Below are 21530 nucleotides of genomic sequence, written 5' to 3'. Positions count from 1 at the left end.
CTCAATACCATCCATGCAGCCCACAAGGAATAAAGGAACAGACTAGCTGAGACTTCCCTGGTGGCCCAGTGGTTAACATTCTGCACTTTCACTGAAGGGGGCATGAGTTTGATCCCTGGTCAGGCAACTAAGATCTCACATGCTGCATGATGTGGTAAAAAAGAAAAAACAAACCAAGAAACAGACCAGCATTTGCTGGAGCCTGACTGTACCACTGTCAGGACTTAATAGCTAGAGCCTTCCATGGAGCTTTTGGAGAGGCAGTATACCAGAAGGAGGTCTGTTTTCCATGGGCCAAAGAAGCAGATGACCCAGCATCCCCTCAAATGGGAAATAGGGTTCATGTTTTTATCTACATTGTTGGTTCTTTAGGTAGGTTTTTCGATTCATTTGAATTACATTTTAGAACACAATGGTCCCTTGTTCAGTTCCATGATTCTTAATTTGTCAAATATTAAGGAAAAATAAATAAAATATATCCAACCATTTAATTGGATTGGTAGCCTTTTCCTTTGAAAGATGTTTCTGGGAGGATTTGAAAGAACAAAACATCGTAAGGTGCCTTATAATCACCTTATTTCTATATGTTTTCAGGTTGCAGCTAGGAAGGATTTATATATCTGAATCTTTCCATAAAGCCTGGAATTTGAGGTTCAAGCAGAACTGCAGTGTCTTAAAGATATATTATTTTTAATTATAATAACAGTGTAGAAAATATTCAAGAGGAAAAGGGAGAAGTACGCAGAATCCCACTGGCGCAGCATCACCTTTAGTTTTTAGCAGCCTGCCTTCGTCTATTGGAGAACAAAGTGAGGCATGTCTGCTGACTGAGTTGAAGGCACTTAAGTCCAAGGCTGTATTCTCCATTTTAACATCTTTCACTAAGAAGGAAGTGATTTTGCAATACACATTTTCAAAAGATAAACCCTTACTCCACGCACATTATCATTCTGCAAACACAATATTATTATAAATCAGAAGACAGGGAGAGGAGACTGCTGATCACTCCCTGGCTATTTGAGACACATAAATTCCAAAGAAAATATTACATTCAGTCAAAGCAATAACATATTTTAACAATGATGCACAACATGGAGAGACCCTGGAATTCTGCCTCTGTAGCCTAAATACATCCAAAAACACCCTCATCTGTACATGAGACCTGGGTAATCACTGTGTCAAAGCCAAGAAAATTCAATATCTAATTCTAACCGAGCTTAAAAGTGACTGAAAGAAAATTCTGCATGTAATTTATACTCTCTGAATTTCTAGAAGCAGATGTTAATGAATTTCGGGGTTTTAAAGGAGAAATCTAGACATGTTATTTCCTTTTTGACATATGTACTTGATCCATTTAAAAACTATGCCCCAACAATTAACTGGGAAGTTTGTTCAAAAACATGGCAGAGATGCCTGATGTCACAATTCCATTCTAAGGGACACACTGGTATCAACACAGGAAAGGTGGGCACAAGAAGATAATAACAAACAGACAAGGATTCTTGAGCATAATTTCCCCAAGGAAACCCCACCCAGTTCCAATCATCCCACTATCCCCATGCCCTGAGAACTTGCTTACATAGCTTGCAGTAAACTAATTTTGGATCCTCTCCTATCTGCCACCCCTGCCAAGCGTTCTTGTATCATTTTCTTGTATGTCGGTTCTACAACAAAGTCAGAATAAAAACCCTCCAAGGGAAATATTAATCAACTAGAAAATTCTTAATAAATATTATGAACAGATTTTTTTTTCTTTGCTCTCACTCATAGGACTGAGGGTGATGTCATGACTCTTAATGGAGGGCCTTAAAAACAACGTTGATGATCGTTGCAAACGGCCTTCAGGATTTTTTTTTAGAAGAAGAAGATCTTTCCATGTCCAGGATCACAAATCTTTTTTTAAAAAGTACTGTTAAGAATACCTTACACAATGCTCAAAACTGTAAAATGCATTTTTATATTCTCTATTACTGGGATCAATCTGAGTGGTAGTTTTCCTAATTAGGAAATTGGATGCAGAGAGGAAAAAGAATTCTTCTTAGTCATGCTGTAGTAGGCAGTAGACTCTGTGCTGGAAGTGACTTCATTTCAAGACACTATAGAATTAAAATAAGTTCAAAGACCACAAATAAGAGAACCTCCCCCAATAAAACATACACACACACACTGAAAGATCACAATTAACACAAATAACCTCAGCAAACGAATGACAGAATTAGAAACTGGATCAGTTTGCTTCTGGACGGCATCGGAAAAGACTAGCCCTATTCTATCAAGTTATTTTAATCTCCTTTGAAATACAGAGAACCTGGTTGTTTTATAGCCAATTCAATTTATGAAGAAGCTTAGAAAAATCCACAGCTTAAAAAATAAGACTGACTCAGGTATAAAGCATTCAGGGAAAAGATGTCAGAGTTACCATAGTAGAATTAAGGTAGTGTTTCTTTTTTTATTCTATATTTCAATGTTTCTTTTTTAATTGTTCAAGAAGCTGATGCCTTTCAAGGGCAGCTGAAGAAATGCCATCCCAATGCGTGACTTCCACTCAGTCACTCCTAACAGGATTGGTTCAACCAGCAAAACAAAGCCCATGGTCAACCTTAGGCGTTTAAAAGCTTAGTTGAACTGCAATTCATCTTTCCAGGCGGGTTAAGAAGTGTGGGTGAGCAGGAAGGTAGAGACAGGGCACATGTAAGAAGACGGGAGCAAAGAGAATGAAAAGAAAAGGTGAAGGCTACGAAAAAGGAGAAAAGCAAAGGGCAGGTGAGCAAAAGAGCCTTGGGGACAGGTTCAGTGATATGGCCGACCCTCTCACCAGCCAGTCCTGAGGCTCCCGGTGACAGCGCCACATCCTAGGGCTTCTCCGGGATGATACTCTTTCAGGGTTCGGGTGTCAGCAAGTGAGAGTCGGAGTAAAGTTAAGACCGGGCCTACCTGTTTCACCACTATTTATTTACCATCAATCTCCACCTACCACAGAGAAGAGTATGTTAAACTGGATCACTGATAATGGTGTAGAGAGGCATAGTGAGAACAGAAGCCAACTTTATTCTCTACTCCTTACTCTAAAGAGAAGCTTAAACACGTCAAATGGCTGTGTGTGTGTGTGTGTGTGTGTTGCACTATTTCTTAGCCCTTGAAAATGCAACAAATACTTATTACCAATAATCAATGATTCTGGTGGCTCAGACAGTAAAGAATTTGCCTGCAAGGCGGGAGATCCAGGTGTGGTCCCTGGATCAGGAAGATCCCTTGGAGAAGGGAAAGGTTACCCACTCCAGTATTCTTACCTGGAAAATTCCATAGACAGAGGAGCCTGGTAGGCTACAGTCCGTGGAGTCGCAGAGTCAGACACAACTGAGTGACTTAACACCTTCAGTGGCATTAAATACCAATAAGAAATCAATGGAATATGATGAGCTGGGTTTTTCTCCCCACTCCAACTCCTCAATCTCTATCAAGATGCTCATTTTAGAAGCCTTTTCTGATATAACTCAAAGCTGGGGAGTTTCGGCACTCCCTAGGAAATACGCCAAGAGGAGCCAGTGGTTTATGCCTCAACATTGTCCAAGTTCCCACTGGCTTTTACATACAACACAGCCTGAGGTCAGCCTGTGAATAAAGGCCTCCAGTCCCTCCCCTCCCACCACTGAATCCAGTAGCCTAAGCAAAGGGCCAAAGCATGAGGACCCAAGAGCATGTGGAAAAGGAATAAAGGAATAAAAAGATGAATGGGTGCTTAGAGAGAACAGGAGAGCAGGCAAGGTGGCAAGAGTTTAGAAGAAATTCTCTAAATCTAGGACTTAGGAGCGTCAGAAATAACGTTAACAGATGAGAGAAATATCCCTAATATCCTCCACCATAGGGGAGTAAATTTCATGGGTTGGGGTAATTAACACGCCTCTGAAGCAAAGTCTTGACAACCTTCAAGTGGAATCCTTGTGCAAGACTGCAAAATGTAAAACCATTTTATTACAGACAGTCCAATCACTCTCTTCAACAATAAGGGGTGCGGTGCTGGGATTAAAAGATCCAAACGTGAAACAGCAAACAGACCCGTCCTCTACCCTAAATGCACATACACTCTCCAAGTGGCTGTCTCCGTCCGTTCTTCCTAAAAAGACAGAGCAACGTTTCCTGAGAAATATCTTGAAGGTCTTTCTCCAGTTTCATGGTTACATCAGACACATGGCTCTGACTCTGCAAGACTTGTGTTTTTGCCATCCCCAGCTTTAGGCAGCAAACATGCCATAATCTGATTCTGCCCCAAGAGACAGGACTGTGTTGGCTACCCTGCCTTGCTCCCCTGTGCCCTGCCCTCATGGCATGCCACAGAAAACACACAACCCAAGTCATCTGGCCACCAAGCAACACCAGGAGCCTTCTTATCCAAGGGTAGGCTAGCAATTTGAAAATTAATATTCTGAAATACTAACTAGCATATGAGCTATAGTTCAACAGGAAACTGATCAGGAAGAAGAAATGAAAGGAATGTAAAGGAGAGAGACACTGCTGGTAACACAAAAAAACTGCCCTGAGAGCCAGATGAGGAGTAGCAGCATGCCAACGGACAGTGCCAAGGGGTAGAGTGTCTGCTCCTTTCGGGTGAATACTTCTGGCATGTATGCTGGGGGTTCCCCATAGTCTAATCCTAAATGAGGATATCCAAGTTCAGGGCTAACATTCTATAAAAGATCAATTTAAGTAATTTAGGAATATCTTAATTAAAGGCACAATACAGAAAAGCTTCCAAGAGGGTGCCAGCCTACTTCTAGCCTAGGTGGGGCTATTTAACCCAGGGGACACAAATTCAGATGCCTAAGGGGTAGACTCTTGAGAGTCCCTTGGACAGCAAGGAGATCAAACCAGTCAATACTAATGGAAATCAACCATGAATACTCATTGGAAGGACTGAGGATGAAACTCCAATATTTTGGCCACTTGATGAGAAGAACCCACTCACTGGAAAAGACCCTGATGCTGGGAAAGACTGAGGGCAGGAGGAGAAGGGGGTTACAGAGGATGAGATGGTTGGATGGCATCACTGATTAAATGGACATGAGTTGGAGCCAACTCTTGGAGATGGTGAAGGACAGGGAAGCCTGGCGTGCTGCAGTCCATGGGGTCACAAAGAGTCGGACATGACTGAGTGACTGAACAACAACAAAGGGGTCAAGAAAGAATGAGATGAGGGAACAGTCGGGCCAGAGGAGAAGACAATGAGGAGTAGGTGGCCTGGAGAATCTGCCAAGTGTCGCTCCAGGAAGGCAGGAACAAGGGACATTAGGCACATGGCCCCAGAGCTTCTGATATTCAAGGAAGACAAAAACAGTGAGAGATTACATGAAATCATGTGCCTTTTCAATGTTGGCAGTTTATATTAATACTTTGGAAATACCGAATGGGTTGGATTTGGTGGGACAGGTTGTGTTTATTATCGTAGATCTTTCATGTCAGTTGGGGGATTCTTTGTTCCTTTAAATCTCCAAGGCTGATGGTCCCAGCCTGTCTCCTGATCCTCTAGGGTTGCACCGCTGTGGCTTCCCTGGGCATAGGGAGCCCAGTGGGAAGAGTAGGCAAGGCAGGGCTCAGGAACCACGTCAGTCTGCATATCAACTCTGCCTCTTGGCATTAAACTTCTCTGTGTCTCTAGTCCTTCACCCGTAAAATTTGAGGAAATTCTTTATACCTCCTAAGACTGCTCTGACAATTAAATGGAGTAACATGAAGAAAGCACTGGATGCATGATGTTAAAAAAGATGAGGCTCTTCACCTCTTACTGTTTCCCATCACCATTCAGCATCATCTCATTATGCTTGCAATTGTACGGAGGTGTTTACCTCTCAATTACCCTACTGGATTACAAGTATTTCAAGGAAGAGATTTTGTCTGTTTTATGCCCAAATAACCAGCTTCTATCCCACCACCATACATACAGTAGACACTCAATATATGCAAATTTTAATTACAACGATGTTATACACTGAATGTTTGTGTGTCCCCCCCACCTCAAAATGCATAGGTTGCCTAATCCCCAATGTGATGATATTTGGGTGGAGTCTCCATTGTGGGATTAGTGCCATTATAAGAAGAGATGCCAGAGAGCTCAAATGTGTGCATGCATTCTTTCTCCCCCTCTCCTCACCACCTGAGGACACAGCAAGAAGTCAACTGTCTGTAAGGGAGCCCTCGCTAGGAATCAAATGGGCTGGCACCTTGATCTTGGGACTCACCAGCCTCCAAAACTGTGAGACATAAACTGCTGCTTAGCCTCTCAGGCTATGGTATTCTGTTATAGCAGGCTAAACTGTTGGAGGCAAACATTTAGGAAGATCTTCCTTAAATCTAGCTCCAACAGAGCCTTTTTCCTCTCAATTTATGTTCTTTTGATGCTTTAATGTCAAAATCTATATCTACTCCTAACTTGGCCAGAATATTATGAGGCTAAATGAAAAAACACCTTCAAATTTAAGAATGAAATCCTGAAGAGTTTTCTCTTGAGAAGTATGGCATCACTTTTAGGTCAATAGGGTACTATCTGAGTACTCTTTGTATGCCTCAGAAGAAAAAAATTAAGAGATTTCATCACCTACTAATAAACAGAGTCATGCCTTAATTTTAGCATCCTCAACTCATGTTTGCCAACAGTGCATGTCACTGCCTGCTGTGTACTTGGTGGCTGGCCAGAGTTTTAGGCAATCCCCAATTGAGAAGGCTGACCTGTATTCATCTAGGACAAAAGTTTACTAACCATGACTGACTGATCCAGGTTTCTTTGATTTTGTTCTGAAAGAATCCTAGCGACCTTCCAGCAATCTCAGCTTCCCTCTCCTTTGGGGTGTTTGCTGAACAATTCATACAAACACATTTCCTGTGATTTGGTGAGAAGCAAAAATAACTCAAGAGAAAGTCTAGTCGGTGCGTGACTTCAGAATGACCCACTGAAAAGGAACCAAAAACGAGGGAAATCACTCTGAAAGTATCTCTTTCCAGGAGCTCAAGGGGATCATCTCTCTCTCCAACAAAAGGTTTTCAACTGAGGAACTGAAATATTTTCAACGATACCTTGAGGATAAGTCGTAGTGAGAAGCGACCGTCTTTTTGGGGGCGAGTGCTTACAACTGAAACTCATCTGTTGAGCCAGCCAAACTGAGTGTGATGCCTTGTTCGTCTTGGAAGAACCTTTCATTAATCCTCAGAAGAAAGCTCAATTTGGCATGACCGGCACCTGTCGAAAGCCATCTCAAGGATTTACTGTTGATTTCTGTTTTCCTGAGGCTCAAAGTCTGTCCTCTGAATACCAGCTTCTCCACGGTGTGGCTTGTTCTTCATGAGGGCCCCCTGTGTCCTAATGTCTGCTTCTCCCAGGGTGCTGGGGCTTTCAACGCTCTTGAATGAGTTCAGCGTCTTCAGAATGAATGAAGTTCTCATACCTTGCAGGTAGCGCACCTGGGGACCCCCAGAGTCATTCAAACAACAGAACACTGGGTGCCCATCTCCCCACCCCCGTGCCCCCAACACTCACCTTGAGAGCCCCACACAGACTCTGGGGGGAATGCATCTTGCTGCTTTGGGTCAGCAGTTTCTGTGTGAGTGTCAACACCCACTTCAGCCCCTAGAACCGATGGCCCAGTCTGTGGCATTAATGTTTTCCCATCTGGGAACTTCCCTTTCCTGCCTTCGAACTTGTGCTCATGCTTAGTCACTCAGTCATGTCCAATTCTTTGCAACCCTGTGGACTGTAGTCCGCCAGGCTTCTCTGTCCGTTGAATTCTCCAGGCAAGAATACTCCGTGGGTTGCCATTTCCTTCTGCAGGGGATCTTCCTGACCCAGGGATCAAACCTGGATCTTATGCATTGCAGGTGGATTTGAGCTCATGAGGCATTTATTATTTCCAATTTCCAACATACTTAAGGATTTGGGGGTAGGTAGAGTGGGGCTGGGTGTTAGAAGGGGGCCAGGCTGCATGACCTCAGGATTCTATTCTGCCAGAAATTCCCATTTGGGCTTCCCTAACCTCAATTCTGTCATATCCAGTGGCTATTTGGCTGTACTTCAGGCAACAGCCAGAAATAACGTTCTTTGTAGCTATGCTGTATCGTTATGACTCACAGCCTGACTTTTCCTCACAGCAGAGTGACTCTGGGCAAGGAAGAGCTTAAGGATCAGGTCAAACATTGAGAACTCTGCTCCCAGTCAGCATCAGCAGCATAGGAAACTACCCGAAGGAAGCAGTCACCTCCCTGTGCTCTTTACACTCGGCTAAGTCTGTCCTGGGTCTGAGGAAAGGAATGTGCCTGGTGTTAACTTTCCAATGATCCAGAACTGGGTGACCGCACGCTGACGTTTTGGTAGCATGAGAGAGGCAAAGAGGACAAGGAAGGAGACCAGGACGCAACCAGCTCCCCACATCACAACTGTGGTCTGGAGAGGGGCCGAGTTCTCCCACAACAGCCAAGAGAACAGCCGCAGAAAACGGTTCCAGTCGCCGACCTGGAGGCCTCGTCCCCGGGGGATCCTCTGATCTCATTACAGCAGTCGACACTAGTCCTCACAAAACAAACAGAGGAAATTTATGCCTGCCTTAGCCTGGGGAGAGCTCCACATTCCTCGCTTAACGAGAGTTCCAGCTTCAGAGACCACAGCCACTGGGCTGGGGAGGATGTCTGCTTTGCTCCAAAGAAAGAACTGAGGTCCTGCCTCTTCCCCTCTTTCTGGGGCTGGACAGGAAGGAGGTGAGCCTGGAGAGAGCCCCTGAACTGGTGAAGTTCCCTTTCTTCTTCTGTCAACCCCACCCGGCCAGGCGCAGTCAGTGGAGCCACTGGCTCTTGAACGGCCCTGGGAAAGCGCAGCCTTGAAGGGTTCCACCTGCTAAGGCCAGAAGCCCAAGAGAGAAGCTGTCTCGTGAAACAACACCCTACATCGTTCGGTGGGAAAATTTTTTCCCTAAAATACCCTTGCCCGAGCCTTGGAAAACTTGATCCAACCTGGGGTTCCCACTTTTAGAATAAATGGAAAGAGGAAAAAAAATTATTTTACACCCTTTAATTTCATCTCAGATGTAACTGAATGCTTGGTTCAGGAGGAAGAGGGTGAACTTACAAACCAAAATTAAGAACAGAGCGGTGGTTCTGAACTGCAAGTGCATGGAGACATTTTTGGTTGTCACGATTGGGGGAGGGTGCTACTGTCATCTAGCAGGGAGAGACTAAGGATGCTGGTAAATATCCTACCAGGCACAGAACACCGCCCATAATAAGAATTGTCGGCTCTAAAATGTCAACAGTGGGATAACCAACACGGATCTACTGTACAGCACAGGGAATTCTGCTCAATGTTATCTGGCAGCCTGGATGGAAGGGGGGTTTGGGGGAAAATGGATACACGTATATGGATGGTCGAGTCCCTTCACTGTTCACACGAAACTATCACAACATTGTTGATACCCCAATACAAAATTCAAAGCTCAAAAGGTAAAAAAAAAACATGTCAACAGGGATGAAACTGAGAAATTCTGATGTGGAGGGAACACTCGAGGATGTGGGTAGGTTTAAAAGAGTGACAATTTTTAATCACATTCCAATAATGTTGACAGCACGCAAAGTGTGCACGAGTAACCACCACAAAAATTCACCAGTTCTTTCTTCAAATAAAATAAATGAAAACTGCCTTGTAACTATGCAGAGTCAGATCATTAAGAGCTGCCTGGAAAAGAGTGGAGCAGCTTGAATTTGAGACGACATTATCGGCATCAACATGAGTGCTGTGTTTATTTCAGGTGAAGGTGTGATCTCTGTGCTTACCATCATGATTCAGTGGTGAGCCCTAACAGAAGGAATTCCTGAGCTCGCCTCCATGATTACTAAAACCATACATGTAACCTGAGTAGATGCAGGGCTGGGGGAAAAAAATGGCAAAATACTTCAACTTTCACAATACTAGCAAAACTATGAGGAACCATGGTGATGTTGACCTACATTCTAGGAAGGTTAAAAACAAATAGCTGCATGGTAGGACACTAAATCAATGCAGAATTGCAGAAAGGTATCATAATGAAAATAATCGTGGTGCTTATTTTGAAATTCTCCCATTTCTAATTTTCTGTACCTGTTTCAAAACAACCCCTTTCCTCTACATAGCATACTTTCATTGCATCTGATGTAAAAATGTACGTTTCCATAACCCAGTCATCATTCTCTCACAAACTCTCATTCCCACAAAAGAAGGAAAAATCCCTTTTTAAACACAGTGCATGCATATAAGCAAATCAGAAGAAGGAGGAAAAAAATTCATGAATGAGCAGGAGACAGTTTCTTAATGGAATGTTTTAAGGGCCTGTGGTATAAACAGTACACAAAACTGATTCACTAAATGTTAATACTGTTGACCATGATGTAAGAGTTGGGCTTTCTTTTTTTTTCATGTTCCAGAGGCAAGAGGGAAATGAATACCTTGGTAGGGAAAAAGTGATACCTTCCTTGGCATTTCAAAACCATTGCTCAATGCCTCTTGAGCAAGGGAAGCCACCGTAATGACTTTATTTTACCTACCGCAATTATGGGGCACCTCGGAGTAATTCTCCACCATAACCCACTTTCCTTGCTCCACTCCAGCCCTGCTAAATCATCTCTGGAAACCATTAACTGAGACTCCCATTCCAATTTTCCTCTCCTCGCTCCCCTGCTGCCTCAGTCATGCTGGAACCAGGACAAAGCCAACTTGTATTACATCACAGAGCAAACTCCTTTTTCTGTAAACCATCTCGTTGGTAGTTTACCGCTACTGGAACCCAAGGCTGTCAACAGTGTGGTCTTTGTTTGGTGGGTGTTGCTTGAAAAATTAAGCCAAAAAAAAAAAAAAAGAAGTTTCCCCTACACCTCTTTCCTGGTGTAAATACAGGCCAGTGGTTGGAGGCGCCTCTGCAGCCTGGCTCCACCCGCAGTGTAAACGAGACATTACCTTATACACAAATGAATCGACGCATTCCTCATCTAGCTGCCTCCCCGCACATTCCTCTGCTCCCTGCTCACACCCCGGCCTTCCCCTCCTCTTTCCTCTGCCCCCACCCTCCTTTTTTTTTTTTTTCAATTTCCATTGCCTCACTGTGTTTTTGTGTAAATGATCTCACATGACTCAACAAATCCATCTGCCTGAAGCAGGCCAAGTCTGGAGCCCTCCCAGGAGGGAGGAGAAGAATTGCTTTGTGGAAAGGACCTGGAGCGCTGCCCTTTCTCTGGCTCGAATTACCCGCCTGTCAGGCCTGACGGATTTGGCTAAAAATAAAAGGAAGCGGGCCGTGAAAAGCAGATGAATGGGCTCAGCAGTTCCTTAGATAACACGGGCCTGCTGTGGCCCAAAGCGCCCCAAACAGAAACTTCAAATGTGGGGCTTGCGAAGGCCAGGGATGGGGTGTCCAGGTAAAAGTAGGGGGACAGGGATTGCGGTTAGATTTTTGCCTGAGGACTTGTGTGTGTGTGAGAAAGAGACAGAGAGAGATACACTCATACAAAAAGGTCCTCAGAAAAACAGTACAGTTTGGTGGTGTGAAGGCTTGGCTCATTTAAAAAAAAAAAGGAAAATAATATTGTTTCCACTACAAAATTACCCTTCTTCCCACCTCCCAACACCAGACATTTTAAGCCTCCCTATGATGTCACTTCTATATCCTGAGCCAGCACAGAGCTCAAAGTCTTTCTTGTGAGTGGATGCCCAGCGCCCGCCCGCAGTGGGTATTAAGCACTTAGGTTGGCAATGTAATGACACACTGTAACAATCTGTAATATGAAGCAGTCAGCAAAGCCCTGGCTTGAGGAGCTGTTTCTCCCGACCATTAACCATATGTTTGGCTCCCCAGCTAGCGGAGCAGAGCGCAGTTCCAGCTCACCATCTGGTTTCTATCCACACAAGCAACTGCAAAGCACAGACCATCTCCCTCTGGAGCTGTGTTTCTTTTTCTCTCTTTTCCGTTCTGCCCTTCCCCTTTCCGCCTCCCAGCTCCTTCGGTTCCCTCGGCTAAAGAATTCTCTGCCATTTATCACGTGCAAAGAAAACTTTACCTGGCGGCAGCGGCCGAGCCATTAAGAATGCACAGCTGTATTGTAAACACGCCAGAGGACCGGTTCCGTCCTCGTCCGCCCCACGCGGTCCCTACCCCTTCCTCACTCCTATTGAGTGCTGACACTTGATCCAGGATGTTAAAAATAGGTACATTCTTGACAGATCCAGGGGTGGTTATGGTGCCCTTCACACTCACTCCATATTCTGGGCTTTTAAACACACACACACACACACACCCCTAAGTTTGCCTCTGCATTCAGTTCGCATGACATCAGTCTCACCCAAATGACACACCAGCTACAAATAACCAAGTCAAGGAAAGGACTCTGTTCCTTTCTCTGCCCTCAAGGATTCGATCCCAAGTGTGTATTTTTCTTTCTTCTTTCCCTACGGAGCCTAAACTGAAAGAGATGCCGCCTCAGAAGAATAAGAGCCCACAGCCTTTTCCAACAAATTGATAATTTGCAAAATTTATGCTTATTGACACTGGCATTTTCATCGGACACAATCATAACAGGGAACAGACTATCGGAATTCAGGCGCTTTTCTTGCAACGTCTCCCAAGTATTTATCTCAGATTTTCTCCTTTATATGATTTCAGGTAGTTTATAACTGTTTTTTTTAATTTAAGAAGAGACAGTGGTAAGCAGAAATTAGATAATTTCGCCCCCATCCCCACTAGAATTATATGTGTATTACCAGCCCATTTTACTGAATTAGGAACTGAAAGTTAATTCTTTCCCACAACTTAAAAAAATTAAAAGGCTGGTTTCTCACATACCGAGAAGAAAAGGAAGAGTATCATTAAAAAGTGATTAAGCAGAAGGTCCGATTTTATCAACGTGGCAGCACTACGGAGCTTCAGTCAGGGGAGCACTGTTTATTCAGGCTAACAGGGTGTCAGGAGGCCACTACCTGAGCGGACATCGTACACCCACTGTCCTTGTCAATCCTCGTTTGTGATATGAAACAAGCCTTTTGTTTGCTATTTCTACCAATAAGGGACATTAAAATTCTGCTGCCCGTAGGTTTTAGAAAATGATAGAAAAGGAACTTTCAATTTCAGAAGGCTTAAGAAATTGTCCATAGAAGATGGGTTCAATTAAATGCTGTTTTTAACCCCCAAACCACAGTACACACTTAAGATGAATTACCATTATCACAACATCACTAACAAAAAGGAAGAAAAATGATCAGTTCACAACTTCAACAGTTTCACAGTTTACCTCTGTACCACGGAATCAACTTATTACAAAGTATTGGACTGGCCAAATAGTTTGTTTGGGAAGTTACAGGAAAACCCAAATGAACTTTTTGGCCAACTCAATACTTAGGATTTTCATAAATACTGATGCTCCCAGCTCAATTCTACCAGGATCCCTGTCAGGGCTGGGGGAAGAGGAGGACCTAGGCATCAGAATTTCTGAAAGCTTCCCAGCTGTAGGTATTGGGCAGCCAGAGTTGAAAAGTCTTGCTGTGTGAACTTGCACCTCACCAAAATTAAAATGAAACCTTTGGAATGGCAATATAAATGAAATTTGGGATTAGAACAGCAACTTTCAAACTTGTTTAGAAGTGAAATCTTCAATCAAACCAAATCTTATATGAAATCTCTCTAAACCAAATAGTAAGTGGTCATTTGTATGTCTATACAATATCCATGGATTTCATAAATTCAAATGTATAATTTTTTAAATCGTTGTAAGTCAGCCAGTGAGAACAAAGAGGCCATTTCATCAAACATCAAAGTCTGAAACTGATTGACTGAGAGGTCCAGAGCTCTCCACCTCTGCATCCAAGTGTTTGTATGGCTAATGGTTCAGATGATCAAGGCTGGATGCATGTGAAAACAGCAGTGTGTGCAGTAGGGTGAGATTAATTCATAAATTAATTTAATAAATGTCAATTAAATGTCTAGTACACACCAGGTACTGCCCTCAGGGAGTCATCAGAGGAATAAATTGCAGCCTTCTCCCTGGAGAAGCCTAGTTAGGAAGACACCTAATGGCACCAGAGCAAGACCATCACAGTAATGGAGGTACCAAAGCTTGCTATGGGGAAATATGGCTAATTCCGTCTAGGGAGACGGGGCATAACTTCAGCAGCGTGGGACAGTTAAGTCCTAAAAATCTGAGTAGGAATTTTACAGCTAACAAAGAAAGAGAAGGACAGCTCAGGATGAAGGAACGGAATGTGGAAGAAAAAAAATACCAAAAAACCAACAACCAGCACCCGTAAGTATAAATAGGCTTGGTGAGTTCCGGGGGTTATGAGAAATTCTGAGGAGGGGAAGAAGGACTGGGATTTGAGACTGAAAAGGGAACTGAGGCTAAGTTACTAGAAACTTCAAATGTCATGATACAGTTGAGACCAGCATTGAGCCACAGAAAACTACTCATGTAACTTCAAATTTTCTAGTAGTCATGTTAAAAAAGTAAAAAGAAACAGAAGGAATTAATTTTAATGATATGTTATTTAACCCAATAGATCTAAAATATTACCATTTTGACATGTATTCAATATAAAAATTATTGAGATATATTACATTTTTATACTCTTATTTTTTAATTTTTTATTAAAGTATAGTTGATCTACAATGTTGTGTTAATTTTGCTGCACAGCAAAGTGATTCAGTTTTACATATATATTCTTTTTTTTTTTAAATATTGTTTTCCATTATGGTTTATCACAGGATATTGATTATAGTTCCTGGTGCTATTCAGTAGGACCCTTTTGCTTATCTACTAACCCCAAACTCCCAATCCATCTCTCCCCCACTCCCCCTCTCTCATGGAAACCACAGTCTGTTCTCTATGTCTGTGAGTCTGTTTTATAGATAAGTTCATTTGTGTTACATTTCAGATTCCACATATATGTGATATCATATGGTATCTATCTTTCTGACTTACTTCACTTAGTACGATTATCTCTAGTTTCTAGTCACATACTAAGTCTTTTTAGAATAGGGCATGGTTTTATACCTGTGACACATCTCAACTTAGACTGGCCACATTTTAAGAGCTTAAGGGCCAGGTGTAGCCAGTGGACACTGTCCTGAACAGCTCAGGTTTGCATCTGACCATGCAAGCAGTGAAGGCCAATGGACTTGCTGGGACATGAAGGCCAATAGACTTGCTGGGATATGTGTTACAAGGAGACAAGTGCAGCGACAATGTGGAGAAGCAGAGGGAAGACTGGGTCTTGGAGAGGCTGGTGAGGCTATTTCCAGAGTCCAGGCAAGGGAACAGAAGAAGGATGATGCTGGAAACCAGGGCAGTCGACCTGGCATGGCAGTGGGATGGCATGGAGGGTCCGAGTCAAAACACTTTTCTAGACAGAATTCAGAAAAATTATATAACTGGCCACTTACCTACCCAGAAATCTACACTCAGAGGAGACACCCTAGCCCTGCCTGGCATGTAACTGACCATGCTGTATTTATCTAACAGGAGGAATTCACTTGTTCAATTTATGACCTCGCTGGAATCTGAAAAACACTGGTACAGACATGGTACAGACTTATCGACAACTCCTTTATAACAGGTTCAAATATAAGCCAAGATAGCAGAAAACACTCAATTTCAAGGTTAATTTGACGGTCTGATTCAATGAGTCAATGGCCTCAATGTGTTAAAATTTGGCATGTAAGTAACACATTTAAGTGTGCATGTTTTTAAATTATGGTTATAAAAATGCTCAAAATATATTAAAGATAAAATGCAAATGAAATAAGTGCTTACACACCCCCTTAAGTATCTCCAGGGAACTTCTGCAGACCCGAGTTTGAAGACTGTTAGTTCGGGGCCTTCAAGATCAAAAAGTAAATCTAAGAGCAATACTCTGCCTCTACTCTGAAAGGATCATCAGATCATTTCCATACTGCAGCTGGGAGGAGATACCACTCCTCATTATCCTAAAACAAGTAGGGAAGCTGAAAAACCAAACTGCAGAAAATGCATGAAGATTCTCCAGTAAATTAGAATTTAAAAGGCTATGACTCAAATCTGAGACACATCATTCACTTATCAACGTTGTTCATTCACTAATTCACCCAGCAGTATTTACTAAGCACCTACCATGTGTCAGGCACTGTCCTGAGACTTGGGATACATCCATGAAGAAAACAGACAAAATCCCCTACCTTCATGGAATTTAGAGTCTAATGGTAAACACAAACAAGAAACGTAATAAATGACTTTTGTTATAAGGTGGTGCATGCATACTAAGTTGCTTCAGTCATGTTGGACTCTGTGATCTCGTGGACTGTAGCCTGCCAGGCTCCTCTGTCCACAGGATTCTCCAGGCAAGGATATAAGGTGGTAGGAGCAACAAAAAATTGACTGGGGTCAGAGGAATTGGAAATAGGATGGAAGAGGAAGGCTGCAATTCTAAATAGATGCTCAGGGTGATGAGAAGATGAAAATGGATCAAGAGCTCACATAAATCACAGGCAGGACATCAGCAGTGTGTTTGTGTGTGTGTTAGGAGGGGTGTATGAGTGTGCATTACAAGAACAAAAGTTTGCTTTTATCTGAACATGAAGTTTGGATAAGGCCTTCATTCATTTGATTTGCCATCAAGAACTTCCCTTAGCCGCCCATTTCTCTCAATCAGCGCGGTGAAAATACATAGTTTGTGGAAAATATTTTACAGTACCTTCTATGAAGCAAAAGGCCCTCCCTAGATGCCTGCTAAGCAGAAAGTGTCTGCCATTGTCAGGAATACACTCTACATACCCTCCAGTCTGCATGATCCCCTAGCCACGTCCCACCCACACACAGACCCCAGCCGACCAGCTCAGCAAATGTGCACCAGCTCACACTCTGTAAAACAATGGGGTCTTTCAAGCCTTACAATCTTGTGAAGAAACGGGCTGAAACGTCATGGGAAAAATTAGGAAATATCGGAGGAAAAGAGCTCACAAAGTGAGGGGTGGAACCACAGGCTCACAAGTTCTGAGTCCTGAACAAAGAGAAACAACCGTGACAGCCCCCGCCTGTGCTGAGCCTTCCTTTTCAAAAGAGAGGCATCCCTAAGTCCCCTTTCTCTTCTCAGGGATTACAGCAGCAAAACGTAGACAAGACATCAGAATGAGGAATTTTTCAACCTCAAGAAGCACAGTTAATTTCAAAAGCTTTACCCTCAAGAAAACCAATCCAAACGACCAGCCTTGTTCAGTGATCCATAGCACCAATGTGATTACAGACCAACTGGACTTCAACCACCACACAAAGGAAAACAGAAACTCCTTCCACTACACCATATATTTTTTAGCTCTTCCAAAGTATTCTTGCTATGAAATCTCATACGACTAGCCCCACCTTGGCAAGCCTTCCTCATCACCTGCCACACCAGTTTACACCTTTCCCACCGGCCTAGCAGGATTCTCTGTCTCCCAGTCTTTGCCAAAATCTGTTCCATTTGCAAATTACCTGTCTCCTGCGTGTGTGTTAGTCGCTTAGTCATGTTCCACTCTTTTGTGACCCCATGGACTGTAGCCTACTAGGCTCCTCTGTCCATGGGGTTCTCCAGGCAAGAATGCTGGAGTGGGGAGCCATTCCCTTCTCTAGGGGATTCCCGACCCTGGGATCGAACCCAGGTCTCCTGCATTGCAGGCAGATTCTTTACCACCTGAGCTACCAGGGAAGCCCTACCTGTCTCCTCTTACCCACCAAACAACATCTCTATTGCCTTAAAAAATCTCAGTTTGAGACCCAGCACCTACTGCAAAATGGATTTCCAGATTAATCAAGTACATTTGCAAACCTGTGAACAAACGCACCCTTTTGCTTTAATACTTCTTTATTTAATCCAACTGTATTTTCCAATGGGTAAGTTAATCAAACTTTTCTAAACTCCCTAAGGAGAAAATCTGCACCATATTTCTGTCTGTAAGATTTTATCATCTGTTAAGCACCGTAGGCATGTCAGTTGTCTCCCATGATGGTCAAACTGTTTTGAGGAAAGACTCATAAGTGGTTTATTATTATAAAGTACTATGTGGAAAAGGTGCTTATTTTATTCTTGGAAGAAAAAAGCAATGTATATGAAAATCATAAAAATGTTTTAAAATGTAAAATAATTTCAAAAGAAATTATATCTCATAAATAAGGGAGTCCAAGGATTTCCCTGGTGGTCCAATGGCTAAAACTCCATGCTCCCAGTGGAGCCCAGGTTCCACCCTTGGTCGGGGAACTAGATCTTGAGTGCCACAACTAAGACCCAGCACAGTCAACTAAGTAAATAAATATTTTTTTAAAAGAAAGAAAAAAAGAAAATAAGAGAGTACAGTGAGGCTGAGAACCTTACAATGATATCTTATAGGCATGTCACCAGTATTACTCCAAGAGCCTAAGTGTAAGAACCACTTCTGGAGAGAAACCATCATTTGACAGCGAGGTAGAATTTGGAGTCAGGTAGTGAATTGAGCAGAATTAAATGTAAATTAATGCTGGCTAAAAAGTAAAAGAGACACTGTCAGAGGTAAGAAGTAAGTTCACCAAGTGAGGCCACAGAGGTGATTCTATAGTCAACACCCTTGTGAACTTACAGACCAAGTTCTTAAACCACTGGTTCCAACTGCTGCACATTAGAATCACTTTGGAGAGCTTTTTAAAAGCTCACTGCCCAGGTCACATTCCATGCTAATAAAATCAGAATGTCTGGGGTAGGAGCTAGGCATCCATAGTGTTTAAAGATCCCCAGGTCATTCCAATGTGCATCAAGGTTTTGGATCCACAGTCCCAGTCTCTCCTGGCAGAGCACAACAACTGACATTAAAGAAGGCAATGGCTACAGTCCAAAGTCAGGGCTTCCCATGTGGCGCTAGTGGTAAAGAATCCATCTGCCAATGCAGGAGACTCAGGAAATGCGAGTTTGATCTCTGGATAGGGAAGATCCCCTGCAGGAGGAAATGGCAACCCACTCCAGTATTCTTGCCTGGAAAATTCATGGACAGAGGAGCCTGGCTGGCTACAGTCCATGGGGTCACAAAGAGTTAGACACGACTGAGCATGAGTATAAATTACAAACAGCCCAGGATAGCTGACTCGGTTAAGTGGGAAATCACTCCCTTGTTTCATCTCCTTTAATTTTCATATTGTGGTCCATGACAGGTTTTTTGCTTGTTTTTGTTGTAGTTGTTTTGTTTGTTTTTTGGCCACACCGCACAATTTGAGGGATCTTAGCTCTCTGATCAGGTATCGAACAACCCATGCTGCCTGCAGTGAAAGGACAGAGTCCTAACCACTGGACCACCAGGAACAGTCCCAGTCACATAGTTTTTAAAAGTCCCTCAATGAACCTGAGGCTTTGAGATTTAGACTAGGAAAGGGAAACCAGGCATGATGATAGATACAGGCCCTGAGAGCAACAATAATAATTGGAATGTTGCTCATTGCATGATCAAGTGACCTGGCTTCAGAGTTAGCAGCCTGGATGCAAGGCCTCAGCCCAGTCACCAGTTAGATGCGGGGCTACCCACAATCACCCAAAGGACCCAAGTGGTCCACCTGGGGCAGGGGTTCTTAGCCTGAGGTGCTTATCAGCTTACCCCTATGTAGGCTGCAACCCCAGATCCTGAGAGGTCTGGAATGGGGTCCAGGGATCTTTAGTTTTTTTTTTTAAGATTTTTTTTTTTTTTTTGATGTAGACCATTTTAAAGTCTTTATTGAATTTGTTACAATACTGTTTCTGTTCTATGCTTTGGCTTTTTGGCCATGAGGCATATGGATCTCAACTCCCCAACGAGGGGTTGAACCTGCATCTCCTGCATTGGAAGGCGAAGTCTTAACCACTGGACCACCAGGGAAGTCCCGGGGATCTACAGATTTTAAAAGCTTTCCAGGTGACTGTTGTGTCATATGAATGTGGAGAACCACAGCAGAGTGATTATGAGAAAGGCCTCTGAGGCCGTACCATGTAAGTTCAAATCCCTGCTCCACCTGTTACTGGTTTGGGTTTGGTTTCATTAATTATAAAAATGAAGCTAATGGATGACACCACTTCTGTCAAGAAGCTTAACTGATTGACCTCACTGGATTATTGTTAAAGATCTGTCATGATACCTGGTAAACAGCAAATGCTCAATTTTACATTATCACATACATACACATATGTTTATTTGTCATAGGATTAAATGGCATATGAATATAAGGTGCTTAGCGCTGTCTCCACTTAGAAGTGCTCAATAAATATTAGCTAGGCTGATGCTGACAATAGCGGTGGTGGAAAAACTTACTGGAACTGGCTATCTTCTGTTTGGGATTTCATCTTCTCACGGCATGGCAACCTTTGCTTCAGAAATAAAACCTAAAATATATGAGGGTGGGGAGGAACCTTGCTGCTCTCTCTTCATTATCTGGAGGCCCACTAACCGGGGAGGGTACTTCTGCTGCAAAGACATGATAAGAATGTGGGTTTAATGGCAAAGAAGAAAAATGTGGTGAATCGCCCCTCCCCAAGTGATGATGAGCAGCAGAACTCGACAGCTGGAGGAAACGCCAGCGCCTCATTTCCTAGGGGGAGCCCAGAGTGGAAACGAGTTGTGTCCAAGGTCACACTCTTTGTGGCAGAACTGGGATCTGACTTCAGCACATAGCCCTTCAGTTTCCAGGTGGCTTCCATGGAGCATCCTTGGTGACAAGCATGTCTGGGAGGCCGCCTGTCAGAGGGGAGACGTGGTACCCAAGGCCAAGGCCAATGTGAGGGGTGAGGAATGTGGTGCCCTGTTTCCCCACCACTTCCTTCCTCACTCTGACCAATTCCCTTCCCTGAACCAAATTCCACACCCTACAGGCCATTTCCGGTTGAGATGGAGGATATGCAACACTAGAAAGCAGCTGTGCTTTGCTCTGCGGCCAAATTGTTTTCTCGGGGATGTTCGGTTCCAATTTTATACCATAAGACAATTAAAAAAAAGGTTTAATTTCCCAATGTTTCATTGGCACAGAACTGTTCAGTGGTATACATATATTAAGGAATATTTGCATACTTTTTATTCACTGAGCAAGGACAGGAAATCCTGTCTTCCAGCTGCTGAGTCTCAGACTACTCCATCTGAATCTTCTTGCTGACAAATGTGACCTTGTCTCAGTTCTGAAGAATTTAAATATTCCCTCAAAGTCAATTCTGCTTGATCTTAGCAACGTGACCAAATCGCAAATTCAAATACCACTTATTAAAAGTACAACATTCACGTCCAGTAACCAGTCCCCCCACCAATTCCAATCCAGTGACCCTGGGCTGGAACCTAATCTAAAAGATTACAAAGCAACATCCTGATGAGTTGTCATGGCAACCCCTAGATGTCAGATACCCCATGTCCCAGGGCTGTAAATTCTCATTTTTAGTCTACTCATATCCTACTACTTCATGTATAACAACCAACTAAAATGCAATTTGATATGTCAGCTGCTAAACATAATAAGAGATGCCACTTACTATTATAGCCAATAACAAAAGATTTCTAGTT

General features: G+C 43.1%; 1 protein-coding gene across 4 annotated transcripts in view; it reads right to left on the bottom strand.

Annotated features, from left to right (window-relative positions):
- BACH2 (BACH transcriptional regulator 2) overlaps positions 1–21530 on the bottom strand; it is a 378167-nt gene that overhangs the window by 286111 nt on the left and 70526 nt on the right. The gene's annotated exons all lie outside the window — the stretch shown is intronic.

The sequence above is a fragment of the Giraffa tippelskirchi genome, chromosome 9 (assembly GCF_054371585.1).
Source record: "Giraffa tippelskirchi isolate mGirTip1 chromosome 9, T2T-mGirTip1v1.2.pri, whole genome shotgun sequence".
NCBI lineage: Eukaryota > Metazoa > Chordata > Mammalia > Artiodactyla > Giraffidae > Giraffa > Giraffa tippelskirchi.
The sequence above is the reverse complement of the archived record's forward strand: the minus strand, read 5'-3'. Positions and strand labels throughout refer to the sequence as shown.